Genomic DNA, 16209 nt, shown 5'->3' with positions numbered 1-16209 from the left:
TGCTGTGTTGCTTGGCAAAGAGAGAATAGCAGCGCAGGCTGGCTGCTGGCTGCTGGCTGGGGCCACACCATTTCCCACTCTCTGCACCTCTGTGGGCAGGAAGCCCCCAGGTGGCATTAGGGAGAATTAGCGTGTAAATTACAGGGCCTGCTAATTTCTCACCACTTCATTAGTTGACAGTTCAATGAAAGAGCTCTCCTGCCATTCACCTCACGTCTGTGCTCTGACCTTGCTCATCAGGGGAAGCAGAGTTCAGTGTTGTGTTGACATGCCTGTGACTTTTTGGTTCCCCCGCCCTTGGTGTGTGCTAATTGATCCTCTGACCCTGTTACTTAGCAATTGCTTCCTTGGATGTTCCTGCAACATCTGCCTCAAATCTTCCTCTGGTTCAGGCTTGGCTTATCAGCACCAGGAAAAGTTAGAAACTGCTCCTACCCCATGTCCAGGTCTTTTTACTAAATGGGCCCAAAGATGTGCACAAAGAAAGAAGAAGAAAATACCTTGAGAGAAAACAATATAGGTAAATGGATCCTCTCACAGAATTGCTCTTAGTTAATATTTTTTGAATGCTAACTATGCACTAGGCAGTTTTTGAAACACTTTATACTTTATTAAATCTGATTATTTCTGTTTTGTGCAGGAGCAAACAGGCACAGAGAGGTTAAATTGACCTCCTAGGACACACAGCATTTAAATATGCTAAGTTGGATCCTGAATCCACTCTGTGAGTGTGGGGGCATTTTGTCTTAATTACTTAGTTAATTCTTAGTTTCACTAGTGTTTAATGAATTAATCTATGTCACTTTCTATGCCAGAGTGCCTTATCTTATCAATTTTTTTTTTCATTTCCATCAGTCAAAATGTATTTGTTGAGCACCTTCTACCTCTCTCCAGGTCTATTCTCATGTATATGCAAGAGAAATGCAGGCAGAACCCTGACATCAGGAAACTGAAATACATGGAGAGCAGGAGTTTGACAACGCTTTCTCTGTAAAGGGTCAGATTGTAAATATTGCTGGCATTGGAGATCACATCCTGGATCTCAATAAGAGTAAAAGCAGCAGCAACAATAGGCCAAAAAAAAAAAAAAAAAGACCACATGTGTATTTTAACAAAACTTTACAAAAATAGCAGATTGCATTTGGCACATGGTCTGTCTACTATGGAGGACAAAAGAAGTACCAAGAAACACACAGGATGGTAAATGCAGGGTGACTGAAGGTGGGGCTATGTGGTACTACCTTCAAGGCTAGGAGGGTGTCAGGGAAATCAAGTCTCTGGGAGTGAAGAGACTGGTGGTGTACAACCAGTGATTAGGCAGACCACGTTTAGAGAAGATGGAGCATGAGCCTTCCCTAAAGGTTGGGAAGTAACTGATATAGACCTGTGAGGTTGTTAGGTGGGTTTCATTATCGGACCCACGGTTCTTATTGCTGTGTATGGTGGACAAGCTTGTTCCCTGTAACCATTTTCCCTGTTAACAGAACCCCAGTTTTGTTTGGTACCACCACACCTCCAGTTCCAAGCAATGACTCATCACTGATTTAAGTGAATCCTAAAAACAGTGTTCTCTAATTTCTGTGCCTCTTTTGAAGTTAAAAGTGACCTATAGCTCAATTTCTATCAATTGAAAGTAGATGGTGCCAACTGGGTGAAGTGGGAAGGGGCTCTTGGGAAACCTTTCACTTTTTTGTTCAAAGGGGAGACAAACCTAGTGCCACACATACTGGTGTGTACTGCATGATGGAAACAGGGAGGTGAGTGAGGACAGCCTGGAGAGAGCAAGCCAATGTGTCCCAGAAGAATAGGGGTAGAGAAAAGGCTCAGGCCTGAGGTCACCATGGGGCATGGGCGCTGGCTGCCTTCATGTTAAGAGAGCTGGTGAAACATTTTCATTGCTTCAAGTTACTGTCAGATGAATACAAAGGTCTTTCAAAATGTTCTACAAGTAACTAAAAGTTATTTACTTCTAGAAATTTCCCGTTGTCTTTAATATTTTAAGAAAACGGCACTAAATCAGATAAAAGAATTATTTCTAATTGTAAGATCAGGCACCGGTGATGAAAAGGAGGCATATTAAAAACAGTTGAAAAAGGCTTTATTGAGATTCGTTCCCACGGAAGACCCTCCAGTCCAACAGAGCGAGGCCGGGGGAGCTGCGCCCAGGCTCAGCTGGATTGGAATTTTGTAGGACTTAGGGCAGGAAAGGATGGCTTGGGACCACAAAGGGAGGTTTTTAGAGTCCCTTGTCCTCCTGAGGTTGGTCAGGGGATCTTGCCGAGATCCATGTCCTTCCAGGATTGGTCAGGAGACCCGCTGATTGGCAGGTGGTTATGAGGCACCATCACTGTTTCTCTGTGGGCGCATGATTGGTTGTTTTTTTTGCACACGAGGGTTGCCTGGTGATTTGTTCCCTTAGCCACCTCAAACCAACCTAACACTAATAACTTTAGTGTATCCTCCATAATAAACTACAGGAGGATAATAAAACATATTGCAGAAGAGAATTCACCCATTTTAATTTAAATATTAGTGCCAGTGCCTTAAACAATTACGGCCAGGGGTTAATAATGGTTTGTCTTGGTTCTTGATTCTCTCTAGATGTTAGAGTTAGGAGTCTGGTGTGACTTTTGATTTTTTTTTTCCAGAGGAGTCTTTAAAAATTTTCTATTAGAAAGTATATAAAACTTGGTGCTGTGGCACATGCCTATAATCCCATTGGCTCGGGAGGCTGAGGCGGGAAGATGGCAAGTTCAAGGCCAGCCTCAGTAAATGAATGAGACCCTAAGTGACTTAGTGAGACCCTGTCTCAAAATGAAAATGTGCTGGAGATGTGACTGAGAGGTTGGTTAAGCATCCTAGGTTCAAAAATAAATTTATTATAGAAAGAAGAAGGTAACTTCAAGTGGAACTGCCCTAAACCAAATTCTTACTTTTTTTTGCTACTGGGGATTTAACCCAGGGGTGCTTTACCACTGAGCTACATCCCCAGCCCTTTTCATTTTGAGACAGGAACTCGCTATGTTGCTGAGGCTGGCCTGGAACTTGTAATCCTCCTGCCTCAACCCACGGAGTTGCTGGAATCACAGGCGTGCACAGCCACACTCGGGTCCAACTAATTTTACTTTTAATGCAAACTTCTTTTCTAGCTTCTACTATTGCTCCATCATTGTTTCTCCTTTTGCTTTCTAAGCTCACCAGTAATAGTTTTCCTTCACATACAATGATATTTGCTTGGTTTATACCCTGTCATTCTGTACATTTCTCACTTTCATGGGGTCTGTCGCATATTACAAGCATGAGGTATGTTTTTGAAGTTTGAGTCTTCTGTTCTAAGTTTCAGCCAATCATCTTCATTTTTTTTTTTTTTTCATTTAGCAAATGTGGTTGAGTGGTTATCATGTGCCAGCTGCCATTTTATGTGTTTTAGATTGAAGAGGAAGGAACACTGGAGACTTTGTCCCTCTTTCCTTTGGGCTGCCACACTTCTAGTCATACTGGAAAACCCACTATAAGTGCTATTTCCTCCATGAAACCTGAAGTTACACACTCATTGGACTATTGATATGCTCTTCTCTATTTCTGTGACACGACTGTCTCCACCTCTATTTGGATCCTATTTGCTGGTTTACTATCTTGTTCAGACTCGGGGTTTTTTTAGGAGAGTGGCTGAACCTTTGGATTTTTCCCTGTGTCCAGCCTGTGGTGCTTCTTCAGGTGGCCATACTTATATCGTGTCCACCTTAACTGTCAATTTCCCTAGACCCCAGTGTCACTTTTTGTCCTTCATCTTCTCATTTTTCAGGTATGCTTCATCCCTTGTTCTTTCTAGAATCTTCTCAGTCCTATCTCTTCTCTGACTTTCTGACTTTGACATAGCTTCTCCTAGGGGGCTGAGATCTTAGGGAAGAACCTGGAGAATGACTATATTTCACCCTTAGCAAGTCCTCAATTAGTCTATTTAACAACGAGGTGAAGGCTCGGAGGAAGTATGCCTGGGAAGGCACCCCAATATAGGCCTGAAAACTCTACTGTGGCACGCGAGGCCATGGACCCCTGCCCTGGCCACCCTGTCCTTCTGCACTGCCATCCCTGTTGTACAGTAGCCCTCTTTAAATAGGGGGAAATAAGAAAAAAAAAACTCTCTGAACTCGAGCTACATCAGGAAATGGTGGCAATTTCTGGAATGTCAAGAATAAAAATAAGAAAGGAAGAATTAATCGTGCTAGCCCCAAATGAAAAGCTGTCACCACTGAAGCTGTAACTCTCTAAATGAATGTAACACCTCTGAAAACTCTCACAACTGTGCCAAGTATTTACATGTTCTCTCTGAATGTGGCATCTACAGCAAGTGGCTCCGGTTGGGAAGCACACCATCTGTGTGCTTACCCACCCCTTGCTAGAGTACTCTGAACTCAGCAGTTGTACAACAGATGCATTTAAATATACAGTATTCCTGCTCTCATAGTTCAGAATGGGTGTTAGAAACTGAGGGAAAACAACCAGCTTCCTTGAAAACTCGGGCTCCATCTGACATTTTCCTCTGACACCTCTTGTAACTGTGCTACACGTTGTCCTGAAAGATGACATTATCATAATAGATTTACAGATAGTTAAACAGGTCAGCTTGACCCAGCACATGAGCAGCTGCTGTCTCCATCATTAATGAGTCAGTCAATCCTGAAGGGGAAACCAGATCACTGTTTGGTTTTCATTCAAGTGGAGGTCTATGTCATTGTGAAAAAAACAGGCCTGCAAAAATCAGATGGTAAGCACTCCAGATAGAGGAATTAAAATGGTTTCACTCTAACTCATCGTGACTGTATTAGTAGACATGTCTCTTCGGAAAAATAACAACAACAGTTTCTGATGAAATTATAAAATAAAAAATGAAGACTTGAATTCCATTCTTTCCATTATTTATTTAAACTTTTTACATGTATTCACTGAGGTGTTTTATTCAGGGGTTATTTTATCCTAAATGCAAGAATGAGATCTGCAGTTGCATTTATCTCAATGGGCTTATTAGTAAAGGCCATTAAGTCCTTCTGCATCATGGCGTCTCTGGCTTCTCACTTATGTGTTGACATCATGCCCTTTTAAGTTGATTGCAAGCCTTGCTACATGAGGGACAGACATTCCTTATATAAGCAGGACAGCTTTTATTCATTTTGTCCACAGATCTCTTTTCTCTTTTCCCAATCCTGAGTTTTCAAGGCAGGGATGTTATCAATATTGAAAAAGAGTAAACTCTAGAAACGAACTGGTTATAGTCTCAAGAATTTAAGAGAAGACTTGGACAAAATATGTGTCATTTTACATTTATGCAATAAAGTTCACAATAGTAAGTTTTAACATTACCAGAAAATGAATTGTCATTAACACTTCCTGCAAACTCTGGGTAAGACTTGCCCTGTGGCCATCATCATGAAACACAGTAACCTCTGGGAGAGTCATTGGAAACCACAATTCATGGGTGGCTCAATGGCTGAGGAAGCATCATGGGGGATGTAACCAGCATAAGTAAATAATATCAGCAAGTCAGAGGCAAGAACTAAATTTTATTAATATAAGCGGAATCCAAAGAGTTTTGGTATTGTGAGTTATAGCAGAACTGCTACACCTTTTTCTTCTCAGTGGGGAAAAATAAGAAAAAAAATTGTTTTTAAAATTCAAATTAGGTTAGTAATTGGCAGCACTTTTTAGAATGTCAAGAATAATAAATAAGAAATGGAGAATTAAACCTGTAAGTACAAAATGAGGAGTTGTCACTATCAAAAGAATATGATGAAAATGTTTTCTGAAGAAAAGTTTTTCTGATGAAAGTGCTTTCTGTTTGGACAGAGTGAAGACTCCTCACCTACCCAAGGAGGCCAAAACCAGTTCTCTAAGTCCCTCTTCTCAGCCCATTATTTTAAACCTTCATCCCCAAAACCACTCTATCTTACATGGGCCTAAGAAGTCTTAATATATTTTTAATCAAATTATGGATATTAGCAGAAACTGCAAAAAATATTTTCCCAGAACCCCCTACACATAGAAGTGACCCTGACCAGGAAAGAGAGATAAGGACTTTGAAGTATTTGGTAGTCAATAAGAAAACACTGAAGGAGTATCTAGCATGATGTAATGCAATTACATTTTATTTCAGAGTTGTAATATGAAAGGGGACTAGAAGATGACTTAGTGGATGTGAAAGGAGTCACTATAGGCCCAGGCCTAGTTGGTAGACCAATGCCACTATCCTGCTGATGGCTGATTCACAGTGCAAGTGGAGAGAGACGGGGCATTCAACCTTGGAGGAGAGAGAGAACGCTCATATCTAATAGAATTGAAGACATCCGAAGAAAGAAAAGACATGTGGAATGTTACGGTTTGGGAAGGCGGTTGATTTTAGGAATAATGATGTCGGTGGAACATTCATCTATATTCTGGTTGCACTGTGGTCCAGAGGTCCTTTGGCTGCAATTTCTCAGAAGCTTTAATCAAATCTTGGAATAATCTGAAAGTTTATTTAGACTTTCGACATTCAGCATTTCCAAATCAGTTAAGTTGAATTCCCAAAATATGCAGGGAAGAAGTGGTTTGGTTTTCTTAAAGCTATCTCCATCTTTATATATATATAATATATATATATATATATATATATATAAATATATATATATATATATATATATAAAATATGGCATAACTTTGCTATCCACCAGAAGACTAATGGGAAGACTAAGCATATTTGATGTTTGTGCTTGTTTTTGCCAAGGAAAATACCATTCAGACCTCATCACCAGATGGTTATATAGACAGCACATACTCCTTTATTCTCATACCCTCTCCACCCCAAAAGGAAACAGGCCTAATCAATATTGACTTTAAGATGTGGTTAAAAGAACATTGCTAAGAGTGGGGAAAAAAAATGGTACCTTCGACGCTTGTATGTATCTGAGTGTTTATATGTGTGTCTTCACCAAATGGAAGATGTTCACAGTGGTAAGCAAGTCAACATAAAACAAGGGCATAGAGTATCAGAAATAGTTACTCGTGGTTATAAAATTTGACTTATATTTATGCTATTGTATTAAAGGTCCCAGTGGGTATTGGTGACTGTGGTTTTCATAGAATGTTTTTCTTACCATATTGTGGGATTTCTTATGTGATGACTCCTTTGGCAGAATTCTGTTAAGTAGAACACACTGATTAATGTGGCTTAGAGGGGGAAGTAAAGGAATTCTACCAGTGATAAAAGAGTCATAGTGGGTTACTTTGGATATCACTTTGTAAATTTAGTAGATAATGCAGTGAAATTAAAGTTAAATATTTTGGGAAGAATTCATAGTAAATCATCCAAGTTTTCTTGAAGTGTATAAAACTTTTCTTCAACATTTTCTTTTCTTTTTTTTTTTAAAGAGAGAGAGAATATATTTTTTAATATTTATTCATTTATTTTTAGTTTTCGGCAGACACAACATCTTTGTTTGTATGTGGTGCTGAGGATCGAACCCGGGCTGCACGCATGCCAGGCGAGCGTGCTACCGCTTGAGCCACATCCACAGCCCAACATTTTCTTTATTACATGCCCATGACATGATAAATAAAGGTAATGATGCTTTGATAATGAGGAAATAGAAGTATAGAATTTAAGCAATTTTCATAGTTATGTAAGTCAAAGGCAGAAATAAGGACTAGTACCCCCAGATCTGTCTACTAGATCACACTTTTCCTCTATTTTTTTTTCTAAACCTAACTTAAAAATGTATATGTAGAAGATAATATTTAAGAGACAAAAATTAAAAGCAATTTCATCCAAATGATGGAAAACTTGAAAAGATGTAGTCATCTCCCTATGTAAATTCTGCAGTAACTAAGAACAAAACTTTTGCTTGTGTTTATCTTCATTGTTCTTCTTTTACCAGAGGGAAACATTCATTGAGTAGGTTTAAAATAAGAACAAACAAAATAATTTAAAACTCATTATACTAATGAGTAACTGTTAACTGTGCCATGTAATGGCAAGATGTGTTAACAACTAGATTAGTTCTTCCATTATTTAATTGTTTTAGGAAAGCCTTACTCCTTCTCTTCCTTCCCACTTCCTCCACCTGCTTCTCCCCTAGCCTCTTCCTCTTATTTAAGAATCCTGTTGCTCTCATCTAAGACTGGAGATAGTAAGGCCTATCACATGGCTGCCTCACCAACTGATTGGGAAAATTACATGAGACATGTAAATAGCTTCACTCCTTCCTTCCTGTCTTAGCAATAGGACTATTATCCATCCATGTCCTTAGTAAAATCCTTGAAGTCACCCGATTCTTTACTTTTATTCTAGATATAGCCAACTACACATCTTCCACAATGTACTCCATATTTACTCACCACTTCTCCACTGCACCCATTTTATCCAAACGACTATAGTAGCCTCTGATTGGTCACTCTGCTTTCCCTCTTGTGCTTATTTCAATTCATCTCTGAAAAGTTAAAATGATTTTTTAAAAACAAAAATAAAACATCATTCCCATACTTAAAAACCTCTAGTAACAATGACAGGGTAATAATGTCCTATTCATTGTACTAAGTGCTTACATGATTACATGACTGGCATAAATCTACATCATGTACAACCAGAAGAATGAGAAGTTATACTCCATCTATGTACGTTGTGTCAAAATGCATTCTACTATCATAACTAATTAGAACAAATAAAAAAATATAAACCTCAAACACACACACACACACACACACATGCACGCATGCACGCCTCCAGTAACTTTCCATACCATGCAGAATAATAAGTAGAATACCTACCATGCCCTCTTTGGTGGATTCACAATAGCCACAAACTCTTTGATACTCTTCCCTTCTAAGGATATTGTCTGGATTTCTTCCCTTTGAGTCCAGACTGTCCTCAGTACTTTGTTTAAAAAAAAAAAAAAAAGAATGGCAAAATGGCAGAAGTGATGTCCTAAGACTTCCAAGGAGATGTGATAAGAAGGCTTGGAGCTTGGCTTGCTCTTAGGGCAGCAGTCTTTATGTAAAAGTTCTAACTACAACAAGACAGCCAAAAGCTGATTTGTGAGAAGAAGCCATTCAAAGAGGCCCTAGAGTGAGATTCCATGTAATCAAAGAGGCCAGGGAGCTCTGAGGCACCAGACTCTGGAAGAAGTCACTGGGAAGTATGTTGTATAGTTTCAGTGGATCAGGGATGAATAGCCCAGAGAACTTTCCCATTTCTTAAATTCTGAGTGGTGAGTAGAATAAAATGTTTATGTTAAGTTTCTGAGTTTCGAGGATATTTTCATCACAGAAATATTCCCATTGTCTCTTACATACCCAAAAGGTGGTTCCTGCCTCTGAGTTCATGTCCTCCTATTCTTCCTCTTGCTTACTTGCCCTCTAGTCACTCTGTCTTCTTTGAACATGCCACACTCCTTCTTGTCCTGGAGCTCAAGTTGGCCTTGCAGATCATATCTGAATCAACCACACCTCACTCTCCTCAAATTATTCTAGCTTATCACTGTATTTTTGTTTTCATAACACTTAACAACTACCAGAAAAAGTTTTGGTCACTAATTTATTTCCTACCCACTCTTTTGCTAATTACAACGTAAATGTTTTGAGACCAGTGTCTTATTTGTATTTTATACAAAGTACCTTTTACATTCAATATGTTTTTTATGAAAGCATGTGAAAAAAGGTTTCAATATTATTACACACACAAACACAACTATTGCAAGAAACCACAGAATTCTAGAAAAATGCAGACTAGAATGTGCTCAGCCATGTATCAATAAGAAACAGAGAACTAGAAATATCTAATAATACCAACCTTTTATTCCACTCGAGTTAAAGAGAGCAAAACATTTCACTGTCAATATATCATTTAGAAAACTGACAGTTTGTTTATACTATTTTACCATTTTCCCTTGGCACATGGGCACATGGCTCAAGCTTCATTTTTTTTTTTTTTTAGTATTTGTCCTTTAGTAATAAAAAGGTGTTTTTTCATTTGCCCATTCATAAAGTGATCAGAGTCCATGAGAATGTCAAGTGTGTTGACATTCAAAGGGGAGGCACTGACCCATTTCAAAGAAGTAAGAATGAGCTCACAATACATGTGATTTTTTATTCTGCTTTACATTTTAACAACCAGTGATGACTTAGGGTAAAGACTATTGCCAATCAGTAGTGTTTAGGCTACTCAAAGGGAGAGATAACAGAGAACAAATTTGTGGGGAGAACATCTCTACAGTGATTGGAGAGTCAAGAAATTTCATTTGATTCTATTTCAATAAACTTATTGTTGTGATAAACTATGTAATTGTCAGCACATACCAGGAGAGCAAGTTTAATATATGTTACTATCATACACATTTTAATATGGGGAGCTAGAGAAACTCACTGACTAGCAAGGAATTGAAATGTTAAAATGGAAATCCAGGCGTCGAGATTCCTAGAATCTCTGAAACCATCTTGCATCTTTTTCTCCATCTGCCTGTCAACATGACTTTCTGAAATAACTAATCTCAAAGGAATATTTTAGAAAAAAAATATCATGTGGACGTATTTTTCCCCCTAATAAATGCCAATCTTAGGCTGTGTTTTCGTCGGGAATCTCGGTTCCAGCTTTAAAAGCCAAAAGCAAGATGAAAATGAATACACCAAAATGTAATTTAAAATGCAAATGCAGATTCTTCAGAAAAGCAGCAAAAGCTAATTGTAGTTTTTCTTCATGCTTTTGGCTCTGCAAAGTGTTACCTTCCTCCTGCTGGGAATGCCCAGCATGCAGCTGCACTGCCATGTTCTGACCTCTCTGATGAAATACATTTGACCTAGAAAATCCCCAAGCCCCAGTCACAGAAATCAATAGGTATTTAACCCTATGCAGTTGTAGGTAGAAAGGCAACCATATGTGACAGTGTGGTTGTTAACTTCTGAGAAACTCTTAGAATAGAAACAGTAGTTGCATATTATAAAGAAAGGGCAGCTAATCCATATTCTCCAAGAGTTAGTAGTATTAAAAAAATGCTCTGAATTAAGGACATCATTTTTTTAAAAGATCAAGAGGCTGTACAAATACTTTATATTTAGATCAACTTGAGTCAATTCTATAACTGGCAATCCTGACATCTTTTTATTTTCATTCCTGTTATACCTGGATACTTTGAGGCTATAGTTTATGGTGAACTTGGATAAATATATGAATTGTAGCAGAAATTTATCTGTTCCTTGTTGTTTTAGGATTTGATTATGAAAAAAATAGAAAAATCTTTTGTGGATCTCAATTTTTAACTTGATTCCCCCATTTCTGAGAGAATGTGTGTTATAATAAATTTATTCAGGATTTTATTACAAAAATTGAGTAGTTTTGCATATGGTTATGGGAAACTCGGCTACAGGTATTAGGGAGTCCAGGAGGAAGAATAGATCTACCAAATAAAATTAGAATTTTGAATTTTTAAAATTGGCTCTTGGAATCAAGTAGAATCCATTTTATATTATGTGTTTTAATTAGAACTTCAGTCTCCATGAACAAAATAAATTTGTTCCTAGTCCTTGTCCTTAATTATCAACTTTATGAACTCCATTAATAGTGCTCTATAGGTGTTTCATGCCATTTCTTGCTCTCTAGTGGGGTGCTGCGGTGTTATAAAATGGCCAGACAGAAACATGGAGGCTATGAGATGGAAGAGTTTGGATAATTGCTTTAACAACCCCAGGACATAATCTGGTTCCAGATGTCCACAGATATGCTAAACTTCAGAGGCTTCCACCCTTCCTTAGGGAAGGGTAAAAACTCCCTCAAGCAGCCATCCACAGGGCTTAGGGCTCACAGCCATTATATTATGTTACTTTGGACCTACCTTTATTTCTTCTTCCAAGGTTTATCACCTGGGTGTTATCTTGCCTGAGAGTAATGGCTTCTTTTAGTCACATATGACATTTTAATAAGAGAAAGGCAGATTGTGGGGCATGGTGGTGCACACTTGTAACCCTGGCTACTCAGGAAGCTGAGGCAGGAGGATTACAAGTTCCAGGCCAGTTTGGACAATTTAGTGAGACACTGTCTCAAAATTAAAAGGTAAGGTGGAAATATAGCTCAGTGGCAGAATGCTAGGGTTCAATCCCTAGTACTCGAGGGTGAAAAAGAGAGAAAAAAGCAGAATCCCTTGTTTAACTTTATCAATTACTTTGCACAAGCAATCACATCTGCCTGTTCATATGACAAGTGTACAAAGAGAAGAACAATGAAGTAAAGCTTCCTTCTGAACTTTGTGAGAAATAAGCAGTTAAGCCCCGCCAAAGAACGATTTTTAAAGTTGGCTTTGTGCATATCAGTCATACATATACCAATCTCAATGCCCTACCAAAATCAAATTTTACTAGTGTATATCGTTCATGAGTGCTTTATTTTCTTGACAATTTCTTGCTTTTAGTTCTATGTTTTTAATTTCATTTTTTTCCTTTTGGAGAGACTAACTTTGAGGTCTTTTCCCCAGAAATGAATTCCTCTGGGCAGGAAAACATTTTTTTCTTTCCACTTTTTTTTATTGGTTGTACATAATGACAGGATTTGTTGTTACTTATTCATATATACACACGATATAACTATGTAATGTGGAGGAAAAAACTTTTATAATAACACTCAGAAATACATTGTTCTTTTAGTAATTGTTTTTGTATGAATATTGGATTTTGTCTTTTAAAACAAAGACTAGGTTTCCCTTTACTACCTCTGTAGGAAATGGGATTGCATCCTAAACTAATTTATTATTTCTTTATAAAATATTTTAAACATAATACATATATCAAATTAAAAAATCAGTGCAAATCCTAATGCCCAACAGTAATCAGAATGCTCAGGAAAGCCAAGTTGAGTCCCTCTGTTTCATTTCTGGTTGTTGGTGTTGGTTTGCATTAACACGTTCCATCTTTCCCAAATAAATCTCTCCTCCCTATCTGAATTGAAGTTTTATTCCTAACTTACCTCTTGCAGACAGTTGTTGATTTTAATTTTTTTAATTTCTTCTTTTTAGTAATACATGACAGTAAATGTATTTTGACATTTTATATGGAGTATAACTTCCCACTTTTGTGGTTGTACATGATGTAGAGTTACTCTGGTTGTGTCCAGTTGTTTCTAATATGAGACTGGCTATAAAAGAGACCATTTATTTTGTTAATGCCATGATGGTTGAATAAAAAAGGACCAAATGTCCTTTTCTTTATTACCAGCTAAGGACAAATATCTATTCAAAGTACATAATGGATTTCATATTTTACTTGGCATAGGCTCTACATAATTATCTAGTGAGTTTCATTTTTTATGATATTCTGAATCCTTTCTTCTTCAGTATTCTCACAGTAGAGCATTCCATTTATGAAAAATATTCCTTATGCTGTCTCTATAGAATGATGATGATAATAATAACTGCTACCACCACTCGTGATTGCAAACACTATAGTATTACTATGTGTTATGCCCTATTGTAAATACTAGATATTAACTCATCTATCCTTTAATAACCCTGTAGTAGAGGTATATGGTCAACTACAATGTATAGAAGAGGTAACTGAGGCATAGAAAAGTTGATTATGTTAATGGCGATCACACAGCCATAAGTTGGAGTTGGACCCCAAATCAGCTGGTGTGGATCAAGAACTAATATTTGTTAACCATAGTGATATGCATTTTTCTATAATTAACAATTGTTATGTAATTATCAACAAAAATGTAAAGAAAGGGTAAAGTGACATATTTTTATCATGTTAACTGGGAAAATAGAACTTACTCTACTTAGTACATATATGATATTTTGAAATTGACATGCTAAGTAAAACACATTCTTTTAAGCAACCTAGAATGCTGTGTAGGGTTGCATAGTTACACGGTGTTAAGTAGATCTGAAGAAGTGGTCTCTGAAGAAGGAGCTTTGCACAGATGCCTGGATCATCATGAGGTACCTCTGTACCTGTAGAAGCACAGCAAACACAGTGGAGTCCAGCTCTAGAATTGTATGACCTTAGACAAGTTGTGTCTCAGAATTTTCATCTGTATTTTTTTTTTAAATTCTAATCTCCCCAAATGCTGGGAATGCATACTATATTAGAAATTGAAAACTACTATTGTGTGCTGTATGAACAAAATGTTTTAGAAGAGAAAAAACATATCAGTAAACTCAAATCATCACTTTGTGTATAAGACTTTAGGCAAATAGAACTGAAAAGAATCCTCACCTAGAGGTCTTCACATTGTAAGTAGATACACCCACTGAATATCATCTTAGTATGTATCAAGTGGAGGTATTTTATTAGCAGTAGATGTGTTTCTTATTTTATTAATAAATGCTTTATATTTTTACAATTCAGACTTAAAATATAATGTGTCAAATGTTAATAGTAGCCTACTCCAATATGCATTTTTCCTCTCTCACCTTAGTAACACACCTGAGCACATTGCTTCCTGGAAACTAAAAACAAATAAAACAGTAAACTTTATTTTTCTTCTTTCTTTGCAACTAGGTAAGGGCACATAACTATGTTTTGTTAAATAACATATAAATGGAAATATTGTCAATATTCTAGGAAGAGTGTTTAAGGGAACCAGATCAATATAGAGGAATCCTTTTGTCCCTTTGAATTTGCTTTCTCTTTTGTCAACAATGTGGATAATCGGATTGAAACTTCAGTATGAACTCGTGGACTATGAACTGACCTTGAAAATGGAAGACAAGATTTAGGCCAACGGAACAGAAATATAGCAGCCTGGATTCCTGATGATATCATAGCTTCCTTGTTTTGGTTATGAGCTACCTAGTTCTAGATTTTACTATGAGAATATTAAAAGAAAACTAAAGAAATTTAAATCGCTGGTATTTTTGATCTGTTAACCCATTTCAAATTATGCAGCAGAACAATCTTATCAAACTAAACAAGAACTTTTATATAGTTATTTATAATGTAATGGTATGTAAAAATAGATTGTTGGATTTTGATTAAATATAAGATCTGATTGTCCTGAAGTAGAAAAGAATAATTTTGATGTTATTTATTCTATTATATACTTGCATACTTAAGTTAAAGAGGAGTTTTCCTGAAATATATTACTGAACATAAAATACAGAAAATTTTAAAAAACCTAGATCTGAAGGTGTATTATCTACTGTTTACAACACCAATACTTTGATTTTAGTAAATTTAAGATCACAGATGATGTTATTTAACTTGATTATAATTTGATTATGTCCATAGTTTTGACTACAATTAATACATAGATTTACTTTGTATTATTTTTATCTAAGCATAGGAATTTATATTTAATTAAAGTGGAAAAAAAGATGCTCCATGATTATTGTTTTACTTTAGAAGGGGAAAATAAAATACTTAAGTTTAAAAAAATCCCATTGAGGAGGCTAAGTAAGGTGTCTCCTAAATAAGATCCTCAGCCATCATCTCCTCACAGATAAACCAACCCAAAGAGCTACCCACACACCAAAATACCTTTGAAAGAGCTAAGGAAATAAGGTGAGAGGCCATGGTGCCTGCTTTTGGTATAACAAAACAAAAAGACACATTGAAGAAGGCAGAAAGGAAAGGGTGACCCTTGTCACTCTTTCTCCAACTCAAAACAGACCAGTGCATTTTATATAGTTATTGAGTGCCCAAAATGGGGAGGGGGAAAAATTAATCCAGGTCTTAGAGTTGAAGCCCAGTGCTGGGCAAAGCCCATGACCTCTACCACCAGGCCAGTAGCTGTGGCCAAAGCTGCTAGAACTGTGCTGTGCCAAGTGGCTGACTGCAATCACCAGTCCTCATCTAACCTCAGACAGCAGAGCCAAGAGCAATATTCCACCCTCTGGGGAACAGGGCATGAAAGTTAGTACCAGGCTTTTACTTGGATCCCAGTGCCAGACCCACTGAGGTGAGACCCAGCAGCTAGTAGAAACTGAAGTTCCTGTACACAGGCCAGAGCTCATGGATGGATCCTCTAGTATGGCCCTGGCATTAGGTTGTGACCTGCGTGATGAGACAAACCTGAATTTCAGCCTCACCAGTTCTAGCTTTGGAGTGAGCTAGAATACCCACACTTCTTCAAAGAGTGTGTAGTTGTGAGATGCATGTGCAACCCTGCTTAGTACCATTGATGGCCTAGGAACTCTCTTTATTGTCCATCATCCAACCTCGGGCAGCACAGGCTCTTGCCACACCAGTGTTCTC

Source organism: Urocitellus parryii, chromosome 10 (assembly GCF_045843805.1).
Source record: "Urocitellus parryii isolate mUroPar1 chromosome 10, mUroPar1.hap1, whole genome shotgun sequence".
NCBI classification, from domain to species: Eukaryota; Metazoa; Chordata; class Mammalia; order Rodentia; family Sciuridae; genus Urocitellus; species Urocitellus parryii.
The sequence above is the reverse complement of the archived record's forward strand: the minus strand, read 5'-3'. Positions refer to the sequence as shown.